This window comes from Schistocerca nitens, chromosome 4 (genome assembly GCF_023898315.1).
Source record: "Schistocerca nitens isolate TAMUIC-IGC-003100 chromosome 4, iqSchNite1.1, whole genome shotgun sequence".
In the NCBI taxonomy this organism is placed as follows: Eukaryota; Metazoa; Arthropoda; class Insecta; order Orthoptera; family Acrididae; genus Schistocerca; species Schistocerca nitens.
The window spans coordinates 728,160,639-728,186,685 of record NC_064617.1 but is presented as its reverse complement, the minus strand read 5'-3'; the positions used below and the strand labels follow the sequence as shown (position 1 = coordinate 728,186,685).

The 26,047-nt window shown below is 45.2% G+C and overlaps 1 protein-coding gene across 4 annotated transcripts in view; it reads left to right on the top strand.

Moving 5' to 3' along the window:
- Positions 1 to 26,047, top strand: part of LOC126252900 (bestrophin-2-like) — a 467,283-nt gene that overhangs the window by 247,413 nt on the left and 193,823 nt on the right. The window contains exon 1 of one of the 4 annotated variants that reach the window (XM_049953874.1): positions 3,471 to 3,559. The exons of the other annotated variants lie outside the window; for them this stretch is intronic. The gene's annotated coding sequence lies outside the window, so the exon portion shown is untranslated. Of the gene's footprint in view, positions 1 to 3,470; positions 3,560 to 26,047 lie in introns of those variants that run through there. 4 annotated transcript variants of the gene reach the window in all.

The window sequence follows — 26,047 nt, the reverse complement described above, 5'->3', positions numbered from 1 at the left end:
TAATCTGGGTAGGCTAATACTGGACTGTGTGTTAACTTATCTTTAAGGGTTTGAAATGCTAATTCACAATCTTCAGACCAATGAAATTTTGCACCCTTTTTCAATAATTGGGTTAAGGGTCGGGCAATTTCAGCGAAATTTTGAACATATTTCCGGTAGTACGATGCGAGACCAATGAAACTTTGTACTTCCTTAACGCGTTGTGGTGTTGGGAAGTCCTTAACTGCCGAAATTAATCGAGGATCTGTTTTAATTCCTTTTTCACTAATGACATGCCCTAGGTATGTAACCTCTGTCAATGCAAAAGTACATTTTTCCATATTTAATGTTAATTTAGCTTTTCTAAGTCTCTGAAAAACATTACGCAGACGCACAGCATGTTCATTAATGTCTTTGGAGAATACAATAATATCGTCTAGATATACACAACATTGCTGAGTTTTGAGTCCTCGCAATACTCCATCGAGTAGTCTTTGAAAAGTTGCTGGTGCATTTTTCAAACCGAAAGGCATTCTTTTAAATTGCCAGTGGCCTCCAGGGGTAGAAAATGCTGTTTTATGCCTATCTTCAGGTGCAACTTCCAATTGATGATATCCGCTACGTAGATCGATTGTTGAAAAGTATTTACTGTTACCCAAACTGTCAATGATATCTGTAATGTTTGGAAGAGGATAAACATCTGAGATAGTTTGTTTGTTAAGGTGTCTGTAGTCACAACAAAATCTATATCGTTTCGTACCGTCGGGAGACTTCTTTGGAATAATTACGATATTTGAATTATAAGGCGAATCAGAATACTCTATAATTCCATCTTTTAGATGCTGTTCTATAAATTCATCCAGTACTGGCTGTAAGTGAAGGGCAACTCTATAAGGCTTCCTATAAACTGGGGGGCTATTTCCTGTTGGGATCCTATGCTGTGTGATATCTGTTGCTGGCAGTGGACCTTCTGCATTAAATAAATCTTGAAACTCAACTAAAACTGCTTCTATCGTGTCTCTATCCTTTCCTTGCAAATGCTCAATCTTCTGGCGTAATGCGGTTTTGTAGGCGTCTGGTTTCTGACCATCATTAATATCTGACGAAATGAAATCTTCTTCTTCAAAAGTACTCACTGTAGCTACTAATATTCCCTTATGCAACTCTTTGTCCTCCACTCCGAAATTGTCAATATGTACCGGTACTTTTCTTTCTCCTTCAACGTCTTGAACCCGTACAACACTCCTTCGTACAAAACAATGTGATACATCTAATTCCTCATTTTCCTCTAAAGGCTCTATTAGACACACTGTATCTGTAGGTACTTCGGGGTCAACTGTCATCCAGACAAGTTTTCCTGAGCCAGATGGTATCTGATCCCGCGAATCAACCTTCAAGGACGTTGCACGCAGTATAGTTGATTTCGCCTTCCGGTTAGGGAAATCTTGCGGCAGCGGGCCCTTTGCAGCGGTGTCACCTAGCTTTTGTTATCACCTCTACATCTTCCTGAAATTGTACACCGTGAATATAGAAAATCAATGATGTACATCCTAATGACTTCACTGTACCTCCTCCTACTCCACTCAATCTATACCTTGGAGGGTCATATTTCTTTTCTCCAATACATTCATTACTTACTATTGATACGTTTGCACCTGTATCCACTAGTACCCTTGCCTCTTTATCCTGTATGGTAGCAGATAACCAGCATTCCGCCTTCACATTCGCCTTAATGGCATGAAATTTTATTGGGAACGCCTGGCGGCGGTTCCGACATTCCCGTTGGAGTTTAACTGATTTCTATTTCCAAACACTTTCTTAGACCTGCATTCCTTGAATGTGTGACCTATTCTTTGACAATTAGTGCATTTAGGTTGTCTGCAATTTATTGCTATATGGCCCTGTCGATCGCACCTAAAACATCGTACTCCTGCTGAAAATACATTTCGCTTCTCCTTGTATCTGGTGGCAATGTCTATTTCTTCGAAAGCCGTCGCCACAGATACAGCTTCCGCTAAATTTTTAGGAAACTCTGCCCTGACACGACGGGACGTTTCAGGAGGCAACCTACGTAAAAATGTATCCAGAGCTCTATTTTCTGCCTCTTGTAAAATAACTTTATTTGCTTCATCACTAGTAGTCAACTGATAGGTGTTAATATTAACTTTTCTAATCCTATCGACAAAACTTTCTAACGACTCGTTTTGCCTCTGAGTGATAGTGTTTAACTGTTCCCTATAAAATCTACAGCTGTTCTGTTTTTGAAAACGTTTAAGCAATCCTTTCTTCAATTCCTCAAATGTCGGAGCATTCCGTAATTCTTCATGGTATAAGACGTGTGCTTTAGCCTCTCCTGTCAATCGTAACTTTGTCATTTGTAAGAGCTGTTCATCTGACCATGATCCTAACTTTGCAGCTGCTACTAAATCATCAAAAAAGGCTGTTATGTCCTCGCCAGGTTTACCTGAAAAAGGAGTTACTAAGGCTGCTGCTGAGGAATCTAGGGTGGGAGGGATTGAACTGGTTTGCCTAACCTCACTCAACTGTTTAAATAATGCATTATTATCACTTTTAAGCTGTGCTATCTGATTAACTAAGCTCTGAATAGCTTCCTCAGTAGAAACCGCTTGTGGTGCTGACTCTGACTTTGTACGATTTCGTGTCATCATGTTACAAACTAGTAGTTACACAATATTACCACACTCAATTCAAAGATGTTTAAATATTTTCGACAAACTTTTAAAATTATGAGAGAGAATACACTTCTAAATAAAGAAAATATTACGACTGCTATGCAAACCTCTATCCTATCACACATTAAACAATACTAACTGTGGACCTTTAGTGACTGTCATTCACACCTCATATTGAGCCAAGGGTTTTTTCTCTGACACCAAATGTAACAACTACAACGGCTTCTGACATCAAATGTAATAGTTGTGATATTAAATGTGACACTTCTGTCACTAAATGTAACTGGGTTTTCTCTTTTGATGCTGTCAATTGTCAGGATGAGCATTCTAAAGCATTCTGTCAGGGTGAAAATATTAAATAATTTAACTTTTCTCTCTTAACAACATGTGGGCAGGGTGGGTTCTTCCTTGGCTCGGGTATGAGGTCGAATGAAACATCATTTTTACATAAGATAACTTTTATTGAAGATTTGTACAACTGTATCTTACGGGATGTTCTGGTTCGGAGAGCGGCAGCTGTGTCGTTTGTGAAGTCTTCTGCTGCGGCAGCGGCGGCGGCGTCTGATTACGCGTAGCGGTGTGTATCTCGTGTCGCTGTCTCGCCCAGTTGACTGCAGACGCGCAGCGCGAGGTGGCCCGTTTAATTATTGCGAGCGAAATCGTGCATCGGATGATATCTTGGGTGTGGCGTCCCAGTGTTTCTCTTCTCTAAGCGGCCGCGTGTGTTGTGCGTCGACCAGCGGAGCGGCGCGGCGGAGGAAGGCCAGTGTCCCGGACTCGAACCACGGACTCCCGCTTGCCAGTCTTCGGCTGTCAGGTCTTCATCCCAGCTCACAGGTGACTGCTGATGTGAGGCCGTCTCCTTCCCGTCCTCACGAGTCACCCGGGTATGTAAAAATCAGACTTCAAATACCTTTTAACTTCTGTCTTCTGGCGCTACGGCGGCTGCTTGCTATTCCATTACAGCGGCGGACTTGGTTCGTCTGTGCATGATGCAGACTCTTCTTGCATGACGGTCTTCAGCACCGAAACTGACTGAAAACTACTGCTACTCTTCTTTTCTTCCTTCGTCTCTCGTCTTCGTCTTCGTCTCCGCCCCCGTCTCCGTCTTCGTCTGTCTCCGTCTTCGTCTGTCTCCGTCTTCGACTCCGTCTCCGGCTTCATCTGTCTGGCCCACTGCGTCTTGCGTATTTATTCACTTCAGTTTACTGGAGGTGAACGACTTCACGGTCATTGCCTCGTCTGTCACGTTGAAAAGCTTCTCGAAGAATCTTCTTAACGTCGGTCGTTGGCTCTTGGAATGTAGGTGGGGGCTTTTGATCCCATGTGACGACTGAGAAACACGTGAGCCGGTCATTGCCTCTTCTGTCACGTTGAATAGCTTCTCGAAGAATCTTCTTTACGTCGGTCATTGGCTCTTGGGATGTAGGCGAGGGCCTTTGCTCACATACGACAACTGAGAAACACGTGAGCCGGTCGGGCGATGCCCTGACGGCTGAATCGACAGCGCCCGCTTATGTGGAACTCGCCGACTTCATGGTCATTGTCTCTTCTGTTCTGCTGTTTTGCCCGCTGAATGCCAGTATGTAACTCTCTAAACTAAACCAAGTTTTCCATTTATATTCTAATTTCTAGTTCACTTTGATTTCACTAATTTATTTACTTAAGTACCACTCAACAGTATATATTCCATTCTGTGTCTAGGATTTCGTTACTGTTCACTTCCGGTTTTAACCAACTTTCCGTTCCTAATACTATATGCGCACTATTTCCTTCAATAAGCGATACTAATTCAGGAACCTTGCCCTGGATACTCCTGCAGTTTACCAATATTACGTTAACTTTTCCTGTTTTTGGTCTCTGAGGACGGACGTTCTTTATCAACGATGCTGATGTTCTCTCTGGTAAGCCGTGAGGTATTTTATCGTTTCGCCCAAGGGGGGGTCCCTCTAACCTAAAAAACCCCCGTGTGCACGCCACACGTACTCTGCTACCCTAGTAGCTGCTTCCGGTGTGTAGTGCACGCCTGACCTGTCTAGGGGGGCCCTACAGTTCTCCACCCAATAACGGAGGTCGATGAATTTGCAACCATTATAGTCGCAGAGTCGTCTGAGCCTCTGGTTTAGACCCTCCACACGGCTCCAAACCAGAGGACCGCGATCGACTCTGGGCACTATGCTGCAGATATTAAGCTCAGCTTGCACTCCGCGTGCGATGCTGGTTGTCTTCACCAAATCAGCCAGCCGCCGGAAGGAACCAAGGATGGCCTCAGAACCCAAGCGGCAGGCGTCATTCGTTCCGACATGTGCTACTATCTGCAGCCGGTCACACCCAGTGCGTTCAATAGCTGCCGGAAGGGCCTCCTCCACATTACGGACGAGACCCCCCGGCAAGCACACAGAGTGCACACTGGCATTCTTCCCCGACCTACCCGCTATTTTCCTGAGGGGCTCCATAACCCGCCTAACGTTGGAGCTCCCTATAACTAATAGGCCCGCCCTCTGTGACTGTCGGGACCTTGCCGGAGAATCGGCCACTGGCCCAACAGGCGAGGCATCCTGTGGTGGCTCGGAAACGATGTCATCACCACTAGGAAGCACCCCGTACCTGTTGGAAAGGGGTAAGGCAGCTGCCACGCGGCCAGATCCCACCTTCGCCTTTCGGCCAGGCACGCGCGAGCCCACCACTGTCCGCCATTCACCCTGGAGTGATGGCTGACCGGTAAGATGCTCACTGCCGGAAGACGCAGCGACATCAGGGGTTCCATGTGATTCCAAGGCCACCGAAGTAGGCATAGGTCTCACCACAGTTGCCCCAACGCCACTACGAGCCGACGCCTGCGCCTCGAGCTCGATGAGCCTAACAGACAAAGCCTCCACCTGCCCCCGAAGAGTGGCCAATTCTCCTTGCGTCCGCTCACAACAACCACAGTCCCTACACATGACTATGTTTACCCTACTCTATACGGTGACAAATTCCCAAGATAATCTTCTGATGAGCTACTCTGATAATCAAGAAACACTCACTGAAATACGAGACGCGAAAACTACGCTAGGTTTTCCCAGAAAAACTATTTAAAAGCTAAGCGCAGCAAATAAGTACAAAATAAATTTCTCTCCTAACGATCAAGAACTGTTAGTTTCTATGCAGAGCAGATAAACACAAATAGAATCCCTTCCTTAGTGGAAGGTCGTAAACAAAATGCAAAATAAACGCTTTATACAAACAGTACTCGCTGCTGCTGGTGCTCTCGCTCTGGCTGTCACAAGACAACTGCTGATTCAAGTGTCTAGTGGCTAACGGCCGCGAAACAAACAAAAGACGGTTTTAGGGCGCTTTCTGTTCTAAACGATCAAGAAAACACTAAGAAATCTAACACGAAAACTACGTAAAGTTTTATCAAGAACTGTTAGTTACTATGCAGAGCAGATAAACACTAATAGAATCCCTTCCTTAGTGGAAGGTCGTAAACAAAATGCAAAATAAACGCTTTATACAAACAGTACTCGCTGCTGCTGGTGCTCTAGACCTTTTTCCATGTTGTCGAATATTGTACCCCCTTTGAAGTTTGATGATCGCCCTAAGCCGAAAATCGGTTAACAAAATAAATTAATGCTGTAGAACATAAGAAATATTTTGTTTTGTAATCACAAATGGAAACTGTTACTTACATTTGGCATTACTGAACGAAGACTATCTTTTTAGTGATGTAAAATTTACCCGAAAGGTCACATACAATAGCTTAAAGACAAGTGTATACGTAGTATGAAATAATCGCTGTATATACAAGGTGTCCCAGCTATCTTGTCCACCCAAAATATCTCTGGAACAATAACAGCTATTGGAAAACGACTTTCACCGGTCTCAATGTAGGGCTGGGGCCCATGAATGTACATATTTGGAAACATTCTAAAACGAAAGCATATGTGTTTTTTAACACAAACTTATGTTTTTTAAATGGACCTCCTATATTTTTCTTCAGCAATCCATAGCATGACAAAGCTCATACACAATGGCGTTGATTGCATCGCAATATTCCCATTACATCCCGAGATATTGACGCTTGAAACACCCGACATGCGCTACTAGCGCACGCCCTGGTAGGTGGATTGGACGAGGTGGCCCAGTTAGGTGGCCTGCCCGATCTCCGGACCTTACACCGCTGGATTATTTTTTTTCGGGAGCAGTGAAGGATGCTGTTTACCAACATGAACCAACAACACCAGAGGACATGAAGCAACGCATTAATGATGCTTGTACAGCCATCAAAGAGGAAACAGTAGCACGAAGTAGGGCACCCTTCATCCGCAGAGTGACCCTATGTGTGCAAGCCAATGGGCATCACTTTGAGCATGAGATGTGAACGCTATGTTTAGTTTGTAGTGCTGGTATCACAGTGGAAGTTTCTACAAAGGGCCATTTTACCCAGTGATGTTAAGAAATATTTGTTTGCAACAATTTGTCATTTAACGCATTAGATAAACATAACATTGATAATTATGTGATAATAAAACTAATTGGTTAAACATGTTTACATTAATCTTCTATGTCCTACCTGAACTTCCCAAATCAAAACATTTTTACCTAAACAACGGTAAAACTTTTAGTCCACTTGCTCGTTTCACGAAAACCATCAACATGAATTTTACTATTACGAGTGAATGATTAACTGTCACTTGCGCTAGATCTACAGTAAATTAAAGTTTTAACGTTGAACGGCATTACCTTTTTCGTAACGGATTAACGATAAGCGAAGTTAACTTTGTGACTAGCGTTGCGGTACACAGATATGTTACAGAACCGCATCACCCCTAGCCTATGGGACAAATACCTGCTGGAATGTACGACGTTAATGCAGGATGGCAGCAGACCGTATTATTCGTTTCGGACCTCTTGGTAAGTGTGGAAGTGTGATTACGCATGTGAATCACATCGCGATTACGGGCAACATGGGGTTCACGCCTGAGCCTTAGGACGTGCGGAGGCAGCGCATATCGGGTGTTTCAAGCGTCAACTTCGCGTCTCAATATCTCGGGATGTAATGGGAATATTGCGATGCAATCAACGCCATTATGTATGTGCTTTGTCATGCCATGGATTGCTGAAGGTCCATTTAAAAAAACATGTTTGTGTTAAAAAACACATATGCTTTCGTTTTAGAATGTTTCCAATTGTGTACATTCACGGGCCCCAGCCCTACATTGATACCGGTGAAAGTCTTTTTCCAATAACTGTTATTGTTCCAGAGATATTTTGGGTGGAGAAGATAGCTGGGACACCCTGTATAAGTTCAGATCACACGTAACAAGTTGAGATAAGGATCTGATATTCCGAAATAAGCATACAACGTTGATACCAGAGGTACTCCTGTTTTTTCACTGCCCTTACCGAATTCTCAGCGACTGTACTTTTCCTGTAGGCAGTAGCAGCAGCATCATTAATGCCCTGCACCGTAGAACGCTTCTCGGAAATCTAAATATATTATTTGCATGGTATTATATGTGAATAAAGCAAGTGTTTTTTCACACAGTTGCTTTGTCCTGAATCTCTGATGATGCTTTGAGAGAAGGTATTTCTACGGCAACATCATAATGTTAGAGGTTACGAATTTTGCACCTACTTGTTGGAATATTAAAGTGACGAAAGAACCTTTTGTGGGCCATCTTCAATCAATCATATAAAATAATCTTGAACATTTTGTGCCTCCAATACTGAATAGCGCGAACTTTAATAATAATAATAATAATAATAATACACCACACCTGTATCTCATTCATTACGTCAAACCCGGTTTGGTTCAAAGTGAACATGTTCAGGTAGCATGCAGTTCTACGAGGCGGATTAGTGAAAAAGTTAGAAAAACATGCACATAAAGCATGATATGTAACTTCCAACGAAAATACAAGTTTTTTTTCTGGGGTGTGCCCATTCAGCCATCTCAGTAACGCTATGTCCATTATGACGCTACAAATGTAAGGACAACACAACACCCAGTTTCAGAACGGAGAAAATCTCTCACCATGACAAGAATCGAACCTGGGCCCCTTTGCTTCGCAATCCCTCGCGACGACCGCGCTGCTACCGAGGTGGTCCCTCAACAGCTTTCGCAATTAATGTTCACAAACAGAAAGCAGACATGTACCAGCATCGTCAATCGTGCGCGCTGGCACAAGCACAGATAGTGGTAGGCGATGGCAACGAAACAGCGTGCTGCGCTATCCTGGGCTGACCGGGCAGAAAGAAGTGAACATGCGACATCCTGATTGACATCTATGGAGTGCGAAATACCGAGTGTAAGATATCATAATCGGTTCAAACAAAAGTGATGACCGTAAGTGCGCGAGTGTAACGTACGGTAATATAAATACAAGGTTAGCATAAAGGAAAAAAAATGTAAAATTATTTAATACAATAATTACGCCCCGAATGCGTTAATGGAGTTTATCGGATGAACGAATTACAGAGACGATAAACAAGAGTAAAAGACACTACATAGCTTCTGAAAATATTCGCAAAAACTTAATGCAGAGAAAAATAGACCACCACCAATGTAAAGTACAAGACAAACATAAACCAGTGCGTAAAGAAACTCGTATCATTATCACACAGGTAAAACAACAAGTACCTAAAATTACACAAAACGATCGTGGCTGCTGGATATACAAAATGGAGATTACAAAAAACACAACTTTTCGTCATTACATTTGCATAAACATTTGAATTATCGAATTGATTGGTTTCAGTCGTCTTAGTAAGAATAAAAGTAGACCAGAAACAATTATTCTGGACAGTTTAATGGAAATTGTAATTGTGATCACGCAGCATGATCGTGACTGATGGATAAAAATGATTACCAGAAATTACGTTGTCATTACATATCTAAAGCAGTTGAATTACTGAACGGAGGAGATCCAGTCGTCCTTTGTTAACAAGAATAAAATCGACGTTTGTTGAACTTGCTAAGGTGTGTTGAGCAAGGTCGTTGCATACTTACGGTAAAGTGAACTTCAGTTCAGACAGTGCGAGTAACAAAGGGAATGCATACAACAACAAAAAAACAGAATAAGACCAGAACAATGTTTAGCTCGAGAGGACCAGAGTAAGTTCAATTATAAGAGTATGAGCATGGCCGTTGGGTATAAAGAACATTCATTACAAAAATTATATTACCATTATATGATAGTAAATTTCCCAAATTAAATGAATTCATCGTTTATTGGTGACAAAAGGAAAATTGAGGTATGTTAAATACACGGTGTGGCAGAAAACCGGATATAGCGAAACAGTCAGAGGATTGTGATGTAAAACATTTTCAGACACAATAAAACCCTTGCGCATTGCCATTTCCGGCACTGTACATTTTTATAGGTGACAACCATATAACGTTGACACCCACACGATCTGTGATGTAAATCGTTCACAGCCTTTTCAAGCATTTGTATGGAAATGATTCTGATTTCTGCACGAATGGTGTCTTTCAGTTCCGTAGTTGTATGTAGACGTTCAGCGTACGCTCTGTGTTTCAGGAACCCCCAAAAGGAAGTAACCACAGACCGGTAAGTCGGCAGATTTGGGAGGCCACAGAATGTCCTCATTCCTTGAAATGACCTGTCATCAAACACTGCGCACTGCTGCGATTGAAATTTGTCCACAATGAGACGTAGCACCGTCTCGCTGAAACCAACACTCATTTGCAGGGAACTGTCAAAGTTCAGGTGCGAGAAATGTCACCCATGACAGCAGAACTGTGAGATGTGACTGTGGTCGCAACTTCAAAGCGAAACAACGCTTGGGACCGTTGGTTACGTCATTTTGAAATCCCTCTATTCGTTCCTGTTATCGACACCGTTTGGGCTTTCCTGGCATTTTCATATTAAATGCACATACTGTTGCTTCAAAGTTTTTCGCTCATAATCTGATGGTCCCATGTTTGTGCCAATCCTGTGTGTAAAAGTACGTTAACAAGATCTTTTCAAAGGTAACGTTGAATGAATTAAAAACGACAGTGTAGAAAATAACAGTAGGTGTAAATAAGACTTACCAAGTGTATGACTAATATTGAAAAGGATAGGTCTGACATTTTGCAGGTATTGTTCCTGGTGTCATTTGGAAGCTAAATTGAGATTAAAGTAAAAACAGTCCAAACACCGACCTAATAGTTGATGGTCCTTATCGGGTGTAACAACCACTACTCGTTTTACGAAGCATGTCGTCACGCACCTCGTAAATCTTTTCAGCTACGTTAGTTATATAGGGGGCGGTCTTATCGACCTAACGGATATATGATTGTAGAACGCGCACATAGAACCATCTTTGTGTAAACGCTGTGAATGCAACTTTTGTACCATCACAGTTTTCACCGTACTGAGACACAAAGTAATTAAGACATTTGCTGCGAGAGAGCATCGATTGAAATCAATGGGAAATTTGGAAATTTATGCCGGACGGGATTCGAACCCGGGTCTTCTGCTTACTTGGCATATGCTCTAACGACTAAGCCATCCGGACACATAAGTCATTGCAGCTACACGGACTACTCAGGCATGCCTCCCGTCAGACACAAATTCTCAACTTATCCACACACTGCTATTGTAGTGCCCTTTGCCCATTCTCCTTTCGCAACATTTCGCCGATTCCGCTAAGAATTAGATCTTGGCTTGCATCTGTACTGAAAAGATCGTTGGGCGTTTCGCCATAATTATAGTTGTCTGTTCTTTCGGACATGCCCGAAAGAACATGCACCACATACTCGTATATTCACCATACAGAGTGCGTTCCATAAATAATGCGACCAATTTTTTTCTGACGCAAAGGTACACCACAGCGTGTAGTAACCGGCTGGGCTAGTGGAAGGGGGGAAGGGGGGGGGGTGTTAGCTTCAAAACGGTAAAACGGTCTTTGTCTCATTCGGCTGCGAGCTGCCTTAGTCAGGACGTGCGTTTCCGTCAACCCCGTTTTATGTAACACGGCACAATGGATCATTCTGTAGAGCAACGGTACGCTATCAAATTTTGCGTTAAACATGGGAAGTTCGCCACCGAAACGTTTCAATTACTTCAGTATGCCTTTGGGAATGATTGCATGTCCAAATTACAAGTTTTCCGACGGCACAAGTCGTTCATGGAGGGCCGAGAGGAGATCACCGACGAACCTCGCAGTGGGTGGCCATCAACCGCACAGGGTCGACGAAAATGTGACGCGTGTGCGCGATTGTTTGAACTCTGACAGACGGCTAAGCCTTCAATTGAACCGAGCGAGGTGGCGCAGTGGTTAGACACTGGACTCGCATTCGGGAGGACGACGGTTCAATCCCGCGTCCGGCCATCCTGATTTAGGTTTTCCGTGATTTCCCTAAATCACTCCAGGCAAATGCCGGGATGGTTCCTCTGAAAGGGCACGGCCGAATTCCTTCTTCATCCTTCCCTAATCCGATGAGACCGATGACCTCGCTGTCTGGTCTCCTTCCCCGAAACCAACCAACCAACCTCCAATTGATAGCACAAACTCTAAACATCCGTTTTCCGCATTGTGAACGAAGATTTGAACATGAGAAAGGTGTGTGCGAAACTCGTCCCAAAAGTTTTGGCCTACGAACACAAGCACACGTGAGTGCTTCGGTGCCGAGAAATTTTGGAAATGTGTGAAAATGATCCTCATCTTTTAAACTCAGTTATCACTTGTGATCAGTCATGGATTTTTGTGTACGACCCTGAGACAAAAAGGCAGAGTTCAGAGTGGCACACCCCATCGTCGCCCCGTCCCAAGAAGCACGCACGAGCAAGTCCAGGATCAAAACCATTGTCATTGTCTTCTTTGACGTCAGAGGCATTGTCCACCACGAATTCGTACCTACTGGGACTACAGTGAACTCAGCTTTCTACTTAGAAGTGCTCAAAAGACTGAAAAGGAGGGTCTCGTGCTGCTGAAGTGACATCAAGGACACATGGAAGATTCACCACGACAACGCGCCAAGTCCCAGCGCCTTCACTGTTAACGACCTCCTGGCCAGTACCAAGACCCCATTGGTTCCCCAGCCTCCCTACAGTCCTGACCTGGCTTCACTGACTTATTTTTTTTTTGTTTCCTCATTGAAAAGGAGTCATGAAAGGAAGACATTGGGACATGATTGAAAGCATCCAGGTGCATATTACATCAGCTCTAAAGGACATTCCGGAAAAGGCATTGCAGGATGCCTTCCAGGCTTGGAAACACCGCCTCCGGTGTATCGACGCAAGAGGGTGCTATTTTGAAAATTTTTGATTATTTGTATTAATATATTCAATAAATGATTTTTTTATGAATTTGGTCACATTACTTCTGGAACGCACCTTGTATTGCGCCGTAGGCGTATAGTTTCGAATCATGTTCGTATAAAATACACACGAATTAAACTCACTTTCAACACACAAGCATGGGAATAGGGTGATATTCCACCGTACGCCCTACTTTATGTGTCAACACATGTAATTTCAAGCTTAATAACTATGCATGATCAAGCATTTTGTTCAAGAATGAACAATTTCCCTTCGTTTCTACACTGTCCCAGCATGCTGCTTCTACACAGTCCAAGCTTGCTTGCACAAGCATTATAGTGTACTTCGAGTATTTAGAGCTCAGACGAAGACTGTTAATTTTGGCTGGCTTTGACATGCGAAAAAGAGAAAATGTGGCATGTGGCGTAAAGGCTGGCCAGTGAATCGAGAAACGTTTTTCCCCATGTGTTACTCTGAGGCGAACATATGTCGACGAGATTGGTGTAATTGTTTCAGGTTGAATAGAACATATTAGAATATTCCATTTATTTATGTAATCGTATGGCTGGGGGCCCCCGTCGGGCAGGCCGTTCGCCGGGTGCCGGTCTTTCAATTTGACGCCACTTCGGCGACCTGCAGTCGGTGGTGGTGGTGGTGGTGGTGGTGGTGGTGGTGGTGACAGCACAACACCCAGTCCCTGGGCGGAGAAAATGCCCCGACCCAGCCGGGAATCGAACCCGGGTCCAGAGGATTGACAATCCGTCACGCTGACCATTCAGCTACCGGTGGCGGATAATATTGCATTACACTCAGTATATTCGATTAAACAACATAATAATTCACTAGAGAGGCTATTACACCACACGAAAGACTGACATCAGTGTTGCAATTTTTCGTTTGGTTGAGAGATTATAAAAAGTTCAGACACATTTGTAATACGTTTACTTACAGGCTTCACCTTTTCCTGTCCCGGGTTAATAAATACCTTCGACTCCCCCCCCCCCCCCTCCTGTAGTTAGTACTAAGCCATCTTTGTTAAAGATAGGGTCAGTTGCTTTCAAAACTAGCTTTCGTATATTCGAAATATTTGTCCAACAATTTGCGAGTAACTTGACATAGCTCGACATAGTGCCTCTACGATGATTTCCTTACAACTGACGTTTGTTCGTAAAACTTACTTCGGTATGCTTGCACAAGCATGTATGATTAAAAATCGATCACGCGTCAAGCAGCTTGAACAGACCTAATACGTGCGCAAAATACAGTACAGACGATCAGGTGTGCTTGCACAAAGCTCTTTATCATGCATACTCGTCAAGCTTGCAGTTACGTGTGCGCCCACATCTACTCATAATCTCCTATTCACTCGTTGCTGGTCGTGGGATTTCTCCAGTAGGCGCTACCGATCTGTCGCAATTATCTGTAGGCGAAACGCGCCAAGCGCGTTTACGGCGTGCTAAATTGCAGCGAATACAAAGGAAAGCCGTTAGGTTGCATTGGTTTATCGTTAGTGCAGTCATAGGCATGTCTAAAGCTAATATGTGTAGGACGCAAATCGTGTTGTTCTTAATTCTTCTCCTGCTCTGCTTAGAATTTTAACAGCAAGTCACTGCCCTTCAGTAGCTGTCTCTCTTTGACGCAGTGTCATTGACCTGAGAGGTAGCCAACCCGAATGCGGATCACGGAAAGAGCTATCAGCTTTGGAATTGTCCTGCCAGGAAAATGAATCTTGCTGTCTGGATGACCAAACTGTGTAATAATGACGTGATTTGAAGAGGTCTTTTGTCATCATAGGGTGAGGTTGCGAAACTTTTCAGATTGGATCTTAGCTTTACGTCCAATGCACATCACAGAGGCTCTATACTTCAGCTACTTACGTCCCCCATCATTCTGCTTATGTCCCCCATCATTCCTTTTATTCTACATTCGCATGTACCCACACAGACTTAATCTTAGTTCTGGCGTGCATTTAGTATTGTAATCCATGCAAGGTTCTTGTGGATGTATTTTTCCAGTGCTTCCAACCAATACGCTGATGAATTGTTGCCTTCGTATATCTCGTACCTGATAGTGAGGGAGCGCTTCTCCGTTTATTATTTTTTTAAAAGTGTGGATTGAAAGAAAGGGGAAGAAGAAACCTGATGCGAGCACGTAGCCTACAAGTCGGAAATTGCACCAACAGGGCTACCAAATTTAACATCAACTTGCGAAAGCAGTCACGTGTTCTTGCTCTACGAAAACCTGGGGAGCAGGTCTGCGATTTAACGGAATGTATTAGCTTCCATTCTAGTGATATGGAACTTTACGTCGCCACCTCTTCTGCCACGCCCGTTCATATACACTATCAGATCAAAAGCATCCGGACACCTACTAGTAGACATTACTAAGGAATGTGTCCACCCTTCCCTTTTATGACGCCTTGAACTCTGCTGGAGACAATTTCAATCAGTTGTCTGAATTTTGTGGAGTGGCACCCCAGTTTTCCTCAAGAGCCGAAGAGAGGGTTGTGGAGTTGAACGATGGGGTCTGGAGCGACTTTCTGACTCATCCCGAAGGCGTCCATTGGATTCAGGTCGTTGCCTTGATCAGGCCAGTCCATTTCAGGAATGTTACTGTTTAGAAACCAGTGCCTCACGGATGCCACTTTATGAGAACGTGCATTTTCATGTTGATGCAATCAGTCGTCATCTACGAAGTGTTCCGCTACTGTACGCAATACAAAATGCTATACATTGTTTTACAATAATTTCGCATTTAACGTTATCTTCAGCACATTAAGGGAAACACCCTCTAACGACGTTAAACACTCCTTCCTCTGACCCTCATCTGCACTCTACTGTTGGCACTAAACGTGATAACAGATAATGTTATCCAAGCATTCGCTTAACCCAAACCATCGAATTGTCAAAGGGTATGTCGTGATTCGTCACTACTCTCCAATCATCCAGTACGCAGTGGCGTCGTTCTTTACACCACCTCAGACGTTGGTTAGCACTGATTGCAACTGGACTCGCATTCGGGAGGACGACGGTTCAATCCCGCGTCCGGCCATCCTGATTTAGGTTTTCCGTGATTTCCCTAAATCGCTCCAGTCAAATGCCTGGATGGTTCCTTTGAAAGGGCACGGCCGACTTCCTTCCCCGTCCTTCCCTAATCCGATGAGACCGATGACCTCGCTGTCTGGTCTCCTTCCCCAAAACAACCAACCAACCAACCAACCAACCAACCAACCACTGATTGCAGTAGCGTGTGCTCGACTACTGTACCTCATTCTGCATAACTCTCAGCTCAGTCATTTTGCTGGACTGCTGGTAGCACCTCAGAACTCGCGAGTGATTCCTTCCACGGATTTCATGCGATTTTTTACAACCACTCTGCGGGCAATGCTCAACGCTCCCTGTCCGTCAGTACAGGGCATTTGCCTAAACTTGGTTTAGCGTCACTGACACATCACCAGCAGTCGATTTGGACAGCGCTCGTGAATTTGTTAGTAAAGTGACATCCAAGAACTAGCCGACGAAGGAAGTCGCTGAGCTGTCGATACCGACCCATTCTGGTGTTAATGCTTCTCTGCTGACAATACGATGCCCTCCGTCTTATACTGGCACGTCCTCGTTTAGTGCCATACAGTGATCAGTTCTGCATTTCGTAAGGGTGTCCGGATACTTTTGATCAGATAGGGTATTTGTAATTCGAACCGGCTATCTACAGGAGCGCATCAAATCAGTGCGTACCTTTGCATCTGGCACATTACACAGAGCGGAGAAAAATTACCTGGTGATACCGTCAACACAGGATAGAGCCGTCGAATCGAGAAAACTTCGCAGTTAATAGTAGCTCGGAAATGCACCGTTGCGGAGCTACAGCTGTAAAACTGCTCTAATCTACGAAGACATGGGGAGGTTCGTACGGTAAGCGGGCGCATTCGAGGCCGTGACAATCATTTTTAACTTGTCACGAGTTTTCGATATGGTGCGGCTATAATTTCTTCAACGATGTCATATTTTTAGCTATGTTGGATGCAGGAATTTTGAGCAGTTTTTGAAAAATATGATTTGAGGAAACAAAGGATTTGAAACGGTATATGTATTTTCTTTTTCACTTTTGTCTTAGTTCACACTAATGTACTTCTTAGAATTTTCCTCTGCATTATAAAAATTAAAACATGTGACTCTTTAGATTTGATTATTAACCTTCCTATTGCGACAGGACCATATGTAAACCTCAAGTACGTAATAATGTATATAATCCTTAATTATTTGGTTCGAAATGTGAAATACTTTTTGAGATAAATAGCTTTGGCACCCTTCTGTGAATGGGTCTTTCAGACCCAGGCGGATATTCATTTGAATTCTTCCAACAAATTGTTTGTAATATACACGATTGTTGTTGTGTGGTCTTCAATGGCTCAGAGGAATTTCTTATTATTGTAACAATTGGTGTAACAACTGCACCGTCAGTCCAATTTAGTGTGCCAACATAGCAAGTAGTTTTCTAAGCGATGAACAATTAGAAAGGCTTCTGAATGAGTCATACGACGAAACATTAGATGATCCTGTTAGTGATTCAGATTTTCAAGATTCTGTTGATAGTTCAAGTGATGTTGATAATGTATTGGCTGGAAATGAGGAGAGTGATGTTACTGAAGTAGATGAAGACGCAGCTACGTTGTCTGACGAAATTAATGTAGTTGGAAATGTTTATTATAAGCCTCGTAATAGTACAGAGTGGTCTACAAATCCTGCAGCTGTGTCAAAGGCAAGGTCAATATAATAAATGTAATATATGCAACTGAATTTTACGAGTGTATCATTATTATTATATGTCTGCGTCGTAAGGAAGTGTCTAACACGGTAGGTTATCACTATTGTGGTCTTGGATTCGAAACTCGGTTCGGCCAAAGCTGATTTTGTGGTTAGGGAAGGCGATGTGCTGATTGTCTAGAAAGATGAAAACCTTCATCTTCTATAATCTCTTCGGCCTTGTATGCAATATATCTTTACTTTTTGCCTTGTGCCAGATTTACTTTCCTTGTGTTTCTTTGCAGTATGTTATTGGTTGTGGTTAATTGGAAACATTCTTCATCCTTCTCCAGGACTTACCCGGTTTGCTCTTCAGCAAATTAACGAAACAGAAGTATCCTCATTTTCACTGTTTACAACTGTAGAAATGTTGACAATGATTTTGAATGAAACCAAGAGAGAAATGACACGTGTATCACAAGCCAAAGATGCGACGTTCACATCTATTACAAATCAGGAACTGAAGGCTTCTTTGGGACTTCTTATATTGGCTGGTATGTACAGATCGGCTGGAGAACCTTTTGAAGAGCTATGGGACAACATGAATGGTCGACCAGTTTTTCGTGCAACGATGTCACTCAACGTTTCCATACAATCAGCAGATTTTACAGATTTGACAACGAAGAAGATCGACCAGCTAGGCGACACAATGATAAACTGGCTGCTATCAGGACTGTACTTCAAATGTTTGTGGAACAATTTCCTAAAATGTTCGTTCCTTACGAAAATGTCACAGTGGACGAGCAAATGGTCCCATTCAGAGGAAGGTTGTCCCTTCCGTGAGTATATGCCTTCAAAACCGAGAGGAAAATAGAGAATAAAATTATGGTTGTTATCTGATGTGAAAACAGCATATGTTTATGCAGCAGAAGTGTGTACAGGAAAGCCGGAAAATGGCCCACGAGAAACAAATCGAGGCGGAAATGTTGTGTTGAGGCTTGTGGAAAGTATTCAGAAAACTGGGTGGAACATTAGCACCGATAATTTCTTAACGGATTACACCCTGGCCAAAGCACTTCTAAAGAAAAATGTAACATTAGTTGGAAGTCTCAGAAAGAACAAAACACTGATTCCAAAGGAAATGCTGGCAAACAATAGCAGACCAATGTTTTCAACCATCTTTGGATTTCAGAGGGTTCAAATGGCTCTGAGCACTATGGGACTCAACTGCTGTGGTCATCAGTCCCCTAGAACTTAGAACTACTTAAACCTAACTAACCTAAGGACATCACGCACATCCATGCCCGAGACAGGATTCGAACCGGCGACCTTAGCAGTCGCACGGTTCCGGACTGCGCGCCTAGAACCGCGAGACCACCGCGGCCGGCCATTTCAGAGGGATGTAACCTGGTTTCGTACGTGCCAAAAAAGAATAAAGCAGTAGTATTGCTTCCTACAGGTGTACTAAAGATAGCCAGTTTGTTTGTTTTATAACATGCTATATATTGCTGCAATAAATGCTTATATGTTGTATGTTCACACTAATCCTGGCCACAATCAAAACACCCCCCAGGGGATCCACAACTCTTTTGTGGATACGTGCGTAGCGAGCACGGGACCCCGAGCTGATGTGGCCTTCCTTCGTTTCTGGGCTGCATACCTTCCCTTTCCGCATCCTTCCCCATCCCCCATCTTCGCCCCCCCCCCTCACATCTGGCTCTTTCTTTCCCTTTCTCCCCCTCTGGGGTTATGGTTTGTGCCTACGTCCGGAGACGGACGCTTGTAAATATACTACATTCTTCGCCTTCCTTGCTTGTAAGTCTTCATCCTTCCTTTGTCCTTCTCTTTTCCTTACCTCTTCCCTCTACCCTTTTCTCCGCTGCGGCGTTTGAGACCTCTCTTCTTTCCTTTCCCTTTCTCTTTCTTCCTCCCTGTGCGTGTCTGAAGGCCGACCCACGCACTTCCATGCGTAGCCGGTGACGGGGTAACGCGTAATTCCCCGCCCCGGGTAGACAGGTAGGACACGTACGTACCCCCTGGTAACGGCCAGGCCCAGGGAGGGGTGATTACCCGAGCTGATACCTTCCGAAAGTGCCGATTGGTCCCTCCGTCCGTTTGTCGGGAGGTGTGACCTGAGGTGTGAACAATCACCTAAGGCGGGAGTGCCCTCAGAGAGGGCCCCCACAAGGGAGGAGCGCGCCATCGGAGACGCCGGTAATCATGGGGGATTCTTCCGCAATGGTTTCCTCACCTTCCACTATGTCTGCTCACAAACATAAGTTCACTGAGTCTCAGCCACAGTCAGTTCTTCCATCGTTGCCACAGTTCCTTGTTGTTTCTCGGTCTGACGAAGGTCACGACTTCTCCACGGTCAACCCTTTCATTATTCAGAAAGGTGTCGACGCAATTGCAGGTCCAGTAAAGTCTTGTTCCAGATTACGGAATGGCACCCTGTTGTTAGAAACAGTCAGTGCCCTCCAGGCCCAAAAATTGCTGCGTACCTCACTACTACACACTTTCCCTGTCCAGGTGGAACCGCACCGTACCTTAAATTCCTCGCGTGGAGTCGTTTATACACGCTCCCTCGATGGACTGTCTGACGAAGAAATTCAGCACTACCTGTCTGACCAGGGCGTAACGGCTGTTCATAGAGTCATGAAAAGGGTTGACACGAACATCATTCCAACCCGCACTGTCTTCTTGACATTTGACAAAGTTCAACTCCCATCGAAAATCAAAGCAGGCTATGAGATAATTTCCGTTCGCCCTTACGTCCCAAACCCTACGCGTTGCTATCGATGTCAGCGGTTCAATCACACCAGCCAGTCCTGTTCCAATCCGGCCAAATGTGTTACGTGTGGCAAGGATGCCCATGAGGCTGCTTGTCCACCTCCATCCCCTCGCTGCATCAACTGTATGGGTGACCACGCTGCTTCCTCTCGAGATTGCCCCGTTTTTAAGGACGAAAAACTCATCCAGGAAATTAGAGTAAAGGAAAAGGTGTCGACCTTTGCTGCTCGAAAATTATTCGCCAGTCGACAGCCCATCGTGCCTCAGACAGGAAAATACAGCACTGTCCTTGCTTCCCCTCGGCCAACAAAGGAGGTGGCCACGCAGACTTGCGACCTCACCTTTAGTGCCACGGTCGTCAGATCGGCCAGCGCAAAGATCGCACGTTCAACCTCACCACTTTCGCCTGCCCACTCTATGGCTCACCCTTCGTCGGGTTCTGCTAAATCTCGAGCCCAAAAGTCAGACGCCAAGTCTTCGCAAAAAGAGCATACTCGTGAAGAGTTTTTACGTACGGCAACTTCCCAACCATCGGTTCCTCCTTCATCTAAACATCATACTTCCAAGAAGGCTACAAAGAAACCCAGTTCCTCTCCTTCTCCGCCAAGGCGTGTCCCATCTACAGCACCACCTGGCGGAAATCGCCCTCGGCCGTCTTCTGTGTCGCTGAGGCGCACTGCTGGTGGCCGGTCAACCGGCCGATCGCTGGTGGCAGGAGCTGCTCCTGACCAACCTATGGATCAGGATCTTCTGCCTTCGGCTGAATGCCATTCCATGCTGTCGGTCGCAAGCTCTGAGCAGTCGTTGAGTTGACAGCACCCTTGGTCACATTCCTCCATTTTCTGTTCACCCTATGTCCATTATCCACTGGAATATCCGCGGCATTCGAGCCAATCGGGATGAATTGTCGATCCTCTTACGATCCTACTCGCCGGTCATCTTCTGTCTTCAGGAAACAAAGCTGCGTCCCCATGACAGCTTTGTTCTCCCTCATTTTCGGGCTGTCCGATATGACCTCCCCTCTGTTGAAGGCACTCCAGCCCATGGAGGACTCATGATTCTTCTCCATGATACTCTCCATTATCGCCCAATCCCCTTAAACAGTTCCTTCCAAGCTGTCGCCGTCCGTCTTTCCCTTTCTGGATACACGTTCTCTCTTTGTACTGTATACATTCCATCGTCCACACCAATGGCGCGAGCTGATCTCCTTCATCTTCTTGGTCAGCTTCCACCCCCCTATTTGCTGGTTGGGGACTTCAATGCCCACCACCCGCTTTGGGGATCTCCACATCCTTGTCCACGTGGCTCACTATTGCTAGACGTCTTCCACCAAGCGGATCTAGTTTGCCTCAACACTGGGGTCCCCACATTTTTGTCTGCCTCCACGACAAATTTCTCTCATTTGGACCTTGCGGTCGGTACTGTTCCGCTAGCTCGGCGCTTCGAATGGTTCGCCCTTGATGATACACACTCGAGTGACCACTATCCATGTGTCCTTAGACTGCAGCCTAAACTGCCATATGTGCGCCCACGGCGCTGGAAGTTTGGCGAAGCCGATTGGACACTTTTTTCGTCTCTAGCGACATTCGATGACCGTCGCTTTCCCGGCGTCGACGATGAGGTCACACATATTACCGACGTTATTCTTACAGCTGCGGAACGTTCAATACCACGCACCTCCGAATTTCCCCGGCGCCCCCCAGTTCCTTGGTGGAACGAGGCATGCCGTCACGCACTACGTGAGCGGCGACGTGCTCTTCGCATTTTCCGTCACCATCCTACTTTGGCCAACTGTATCCGCTATAAGCAGCTTCGTGCGCGATGCCGTCGTGTCATCTGCGATAGCAAGAAGGCAAGCTGGAAATTCTTTATTAGCTCATTTAACACCTTCACTCCCTCCTCGGAAGTTTGGAGTCGGCTTCGACGGTTCTCAGGCGCGCCTAGTTTCTCCCCGGTCTCTGGGCTCACTGTCGCGCATGATACCTTAGTGGACCCCGTCTCAATTTCTAACTCATTGGGTCAGCACTTTGCTGAGATTTCGAGCTCTTCAAATTACCCGCCAGCGTTTCTCCCGAAGAAACGTGCAGCGGAAGTGCGACCTCTTGCTTTTTCCTCTCAAAATCGCGAAAGCTACAATACTGTTTTCTCCATGCGAGAACTCCAACATGCCCTCTCTTCTTCTCGCTCCTCCGCCCCAGGACCGGATGGTATTCATGTCCAAATGTTGCTGCATTTATCAACCCATAGTCTGCGCTACCTCCTTCGCCTTTATAATCGAATTTGGACCGACAGTACCTTTCCCAGACGATGGCGGGAAGCTATTGTCGTTCCCGTTCCGAAACCTGGAAAGGACAAACATCTCCCCTCTAGCTATCGCCCCATTTCTCTCACGAGTACTGTCTGTAAGGTTTTAGAGCGTATGGTGAATTACCGTCTAGCGTGGTGGCTGGAATACCGCAGTCTTTTAACACCAGTCCAATGCGGATTCCGAAAGCATCGTTCTGCAGTTGACCATCTTGTTGCTCTCTCCACTTATATCATGAACAATCTTCTCCGGAAACGCCAAACGGTAGCAATATTTTTTGATCTGGAGAGAGCATACGATACCTGTTGGAGGACAGGCATCCTCCGCACACTGTTCTCTTGGTGCTTTCGAGGCCGGCTGCCCCTTTTTCTTCGCGAATTTATGGCAGAGCGCACATTTAGGGTGCGGGTGAACACTACTCTCTCCCGTACTTTCTCCCAAGAAAACGGGGTATCCCAGGGCTCCGTGCTGAGTGTTGTACTGTTTGCCATCGCCATAAATCCAATTATGGATTGTCTCCTTCCTGATATCTCGGGCTCCCTCTTTGTGGACAATTTTGCGATCTACTACAGCTCTCAACGGACCAGCCTTCTTGAACGTCGTCTTCAAGGATGTCTCGATCGCCTCCACTCTTGGAGCATCGAAACCGGCTTCCGCTTCTCACCCAGTAAGACCGTTTGTGTTAATTTTTGGCGACGTAAGGAGTTTCTTCCGCCCTCCTTACATCTAGGTCCTGTCAACCTTCCGTTTTCAGACGTCGCTAAATTCTTGGGTCTTATGTTTGACAGAAAACTGTGCTGGTCCTCCCACGTTTCCTATCTTTCGGCTCGCTGTCTGCGATCCCTTAACACCCTCCGTGTCCTGAATGGTACCTCCTGGGGAGCGGACCGAGTGGTCCTTCTCCGCCTCTATCGCGCCTTAGTGCGATCGAAATTGGATTATGGAAGCATAGTCTACTCCTCTGCTCGGCCGTCTATTCTTCGGCGTCTCGACTCTATCCACCGGAGCTTTTTACACTAGCCCTGTGGAAAGCCTTTATGCTGAGACTGCTGAACCTCCGCTGTCCAATCGGCGAGCAGTCCTTCTGAGTCGTCATGCTAGCAATCTGTCTTCCATGCCTGCTAATCCAGCCCATTACCTTTTTTTCGACGCCTCCTTTGATGTAGAGTATGCAGGCCGGTCCTCCTCCCTACTACCCCCGGGAGTCCGCTTCCGTCAACTGCTCCATTCTCTTTCCTTCCGCTTTCCTAAAACCTTCTTGACAACTTGGGGTACAGCACCGCCTTGGCTCCGTCCCTGGATCTGCCTGCTCCGTGACCTTTGTCGATTTCCCAAGGATGGTACCCCTACACTTGTTTATCGTCGGGCATCTGCTGCTCTATGTGCACAAATGACGGACGCCACATTTATTTACACCGACGGCTCGAAAACATCGTTAGGTGTAGGGAGTGCCTATATTGTTGGCGACACCCCAAATCACTTTCGGCTTCCCGACCAGTGTTCGGTTTATACTGCGGAGCTTTACGCTGTTCTCCAGGCTGTCCACTACATCCGCCGCCATCAGCGGATACAGTACGTAATCTGCTCAGATTCTCTCAGCTCTCTCCTCAGTCTCCAAGCTCTTTATCCTGTGCACCATCTGGTCCACCGGATTCAGGACTGTCTGCGCTTGCACCACTTGGGAGGCGTCTCGGTGGCGTTCCTCTGGCTCCCGGGACACGCTGGTATCTGTGGGAATGAGGCGGCCGATATAGCGGCCAAGGCTGCAGTCTCTCTTCCTCGGCCAGCTATTCAATCGATTCCCTTCACCGATCTACGGAGCGTTTTATGCCGCAAAGTTGCTCATTTATGGCACGCGCATTGGTCAACACTTCCCCGTAATAAATTGCGGGAAGTGAAAGCCCTTCCTTGCGCTTGGACCTCTTCCTGCCGAACGCGTCGTCGGGAGCAGGTAATTTTAGCTAGACTCCGGATAGGCCACTGTCTTTTTAGCCATCGACATCTTTTAAGCGGCGATCCTCCCCCACTCTGTCCCCACTGCTCTCAGCTGTGGACGGTAAGACACCTTTCAATTGAATGCCCCTATTTTAATCCGTTACGCTCCCATCTACAGCTATCGCCTGATCTATCGTCGATTTTAGCAGATGACACGCGCTCAGCCGACCGCGTTCTCCAGTTTATTAGCGACAGTGCAAAGACGTCAGTCATTTGAAGCCTTTTTTGGGGACAACCAACCCCTTTCTGTAGTGGCTTTTTAAGCAATCCTTCTGCTTTTAGTTTCTCCAATTTTATGACTTTGTTCCCATTGCTGCTGGTTTTCAATTTCGGTTTTTTACTGTTTCCTAAGTCACGGGCTGGGCGCTAATGACCATAGAAGTTTTGCGCCCTAAAACAAAAACAAAAAAAACAATCAAAACAAATTGTACAGAAGACGGCTGTTACTAAGAGAACTTGGATATGAGCTAACAAAACGAATGCGAGAGGAAAGAATATGACTAAAAATATTCCTAACAAAATCAAAGTAAGTTTGGAAAATATTGCTGCAATGAGTTCTGGAGCAAAAGGACAGAAGAGGGGCCGGTGCAAAGAGTGTGGACCGAAGAAAGATCGAAAAACTCACAAAAAGTGTGACAGTTGTCAGTCATTCCTCTGCCAAGAGCTCGCAAATATTTACTGCAATAATTGCGTACGTGAATACATACCCATAGAAATTGAGTTAAATATAGTTCCTCAAAATTAAATATCGTAATTAAATTTAAATTTTAAGATAATTATTGTGTACAGTAAAAGTTAAAATTTAGTTCTAGGGGACTGATGACCTCAGAAGTTAAGTCCCATAGTGCTCAGAGCCATTTTTTTTGCACTACAGCTGGCACCTCTTTCTCGGCATTGCTAAGGCATCGTTGAGTGTGCGGAAATACTTGAACTAGTGAATTCGTCTCTTGTTGTCTGGTTGAAACGCGGCCGGAATAGGTTCTCCTTTCCTCCGACGCGTCCTTCGGTCGTAGGTACTAATAAGAACTCTGGTCTGTAGACCACGAGCCCTTTGTCCATCTGCAGAGATACGTGGGAGCTGTAGAAGGACCGCTGGAGACACTGTGTGTGTGTGTGTGTGTGTGTGTGTGTGTGTGTGTGTGTAAGTGGGAGGGGCGCGCTAGCTTGCTTGCTTGTTTCCACGCGCGCTTTTTTTTAAGACATGTAACGAGTTTTAAGATTACAATTTGTTAATTTCTGAATAGATCTCAGTCTTACGTAATCTGCGCATTTATTTTCTTTCGTGTTTCA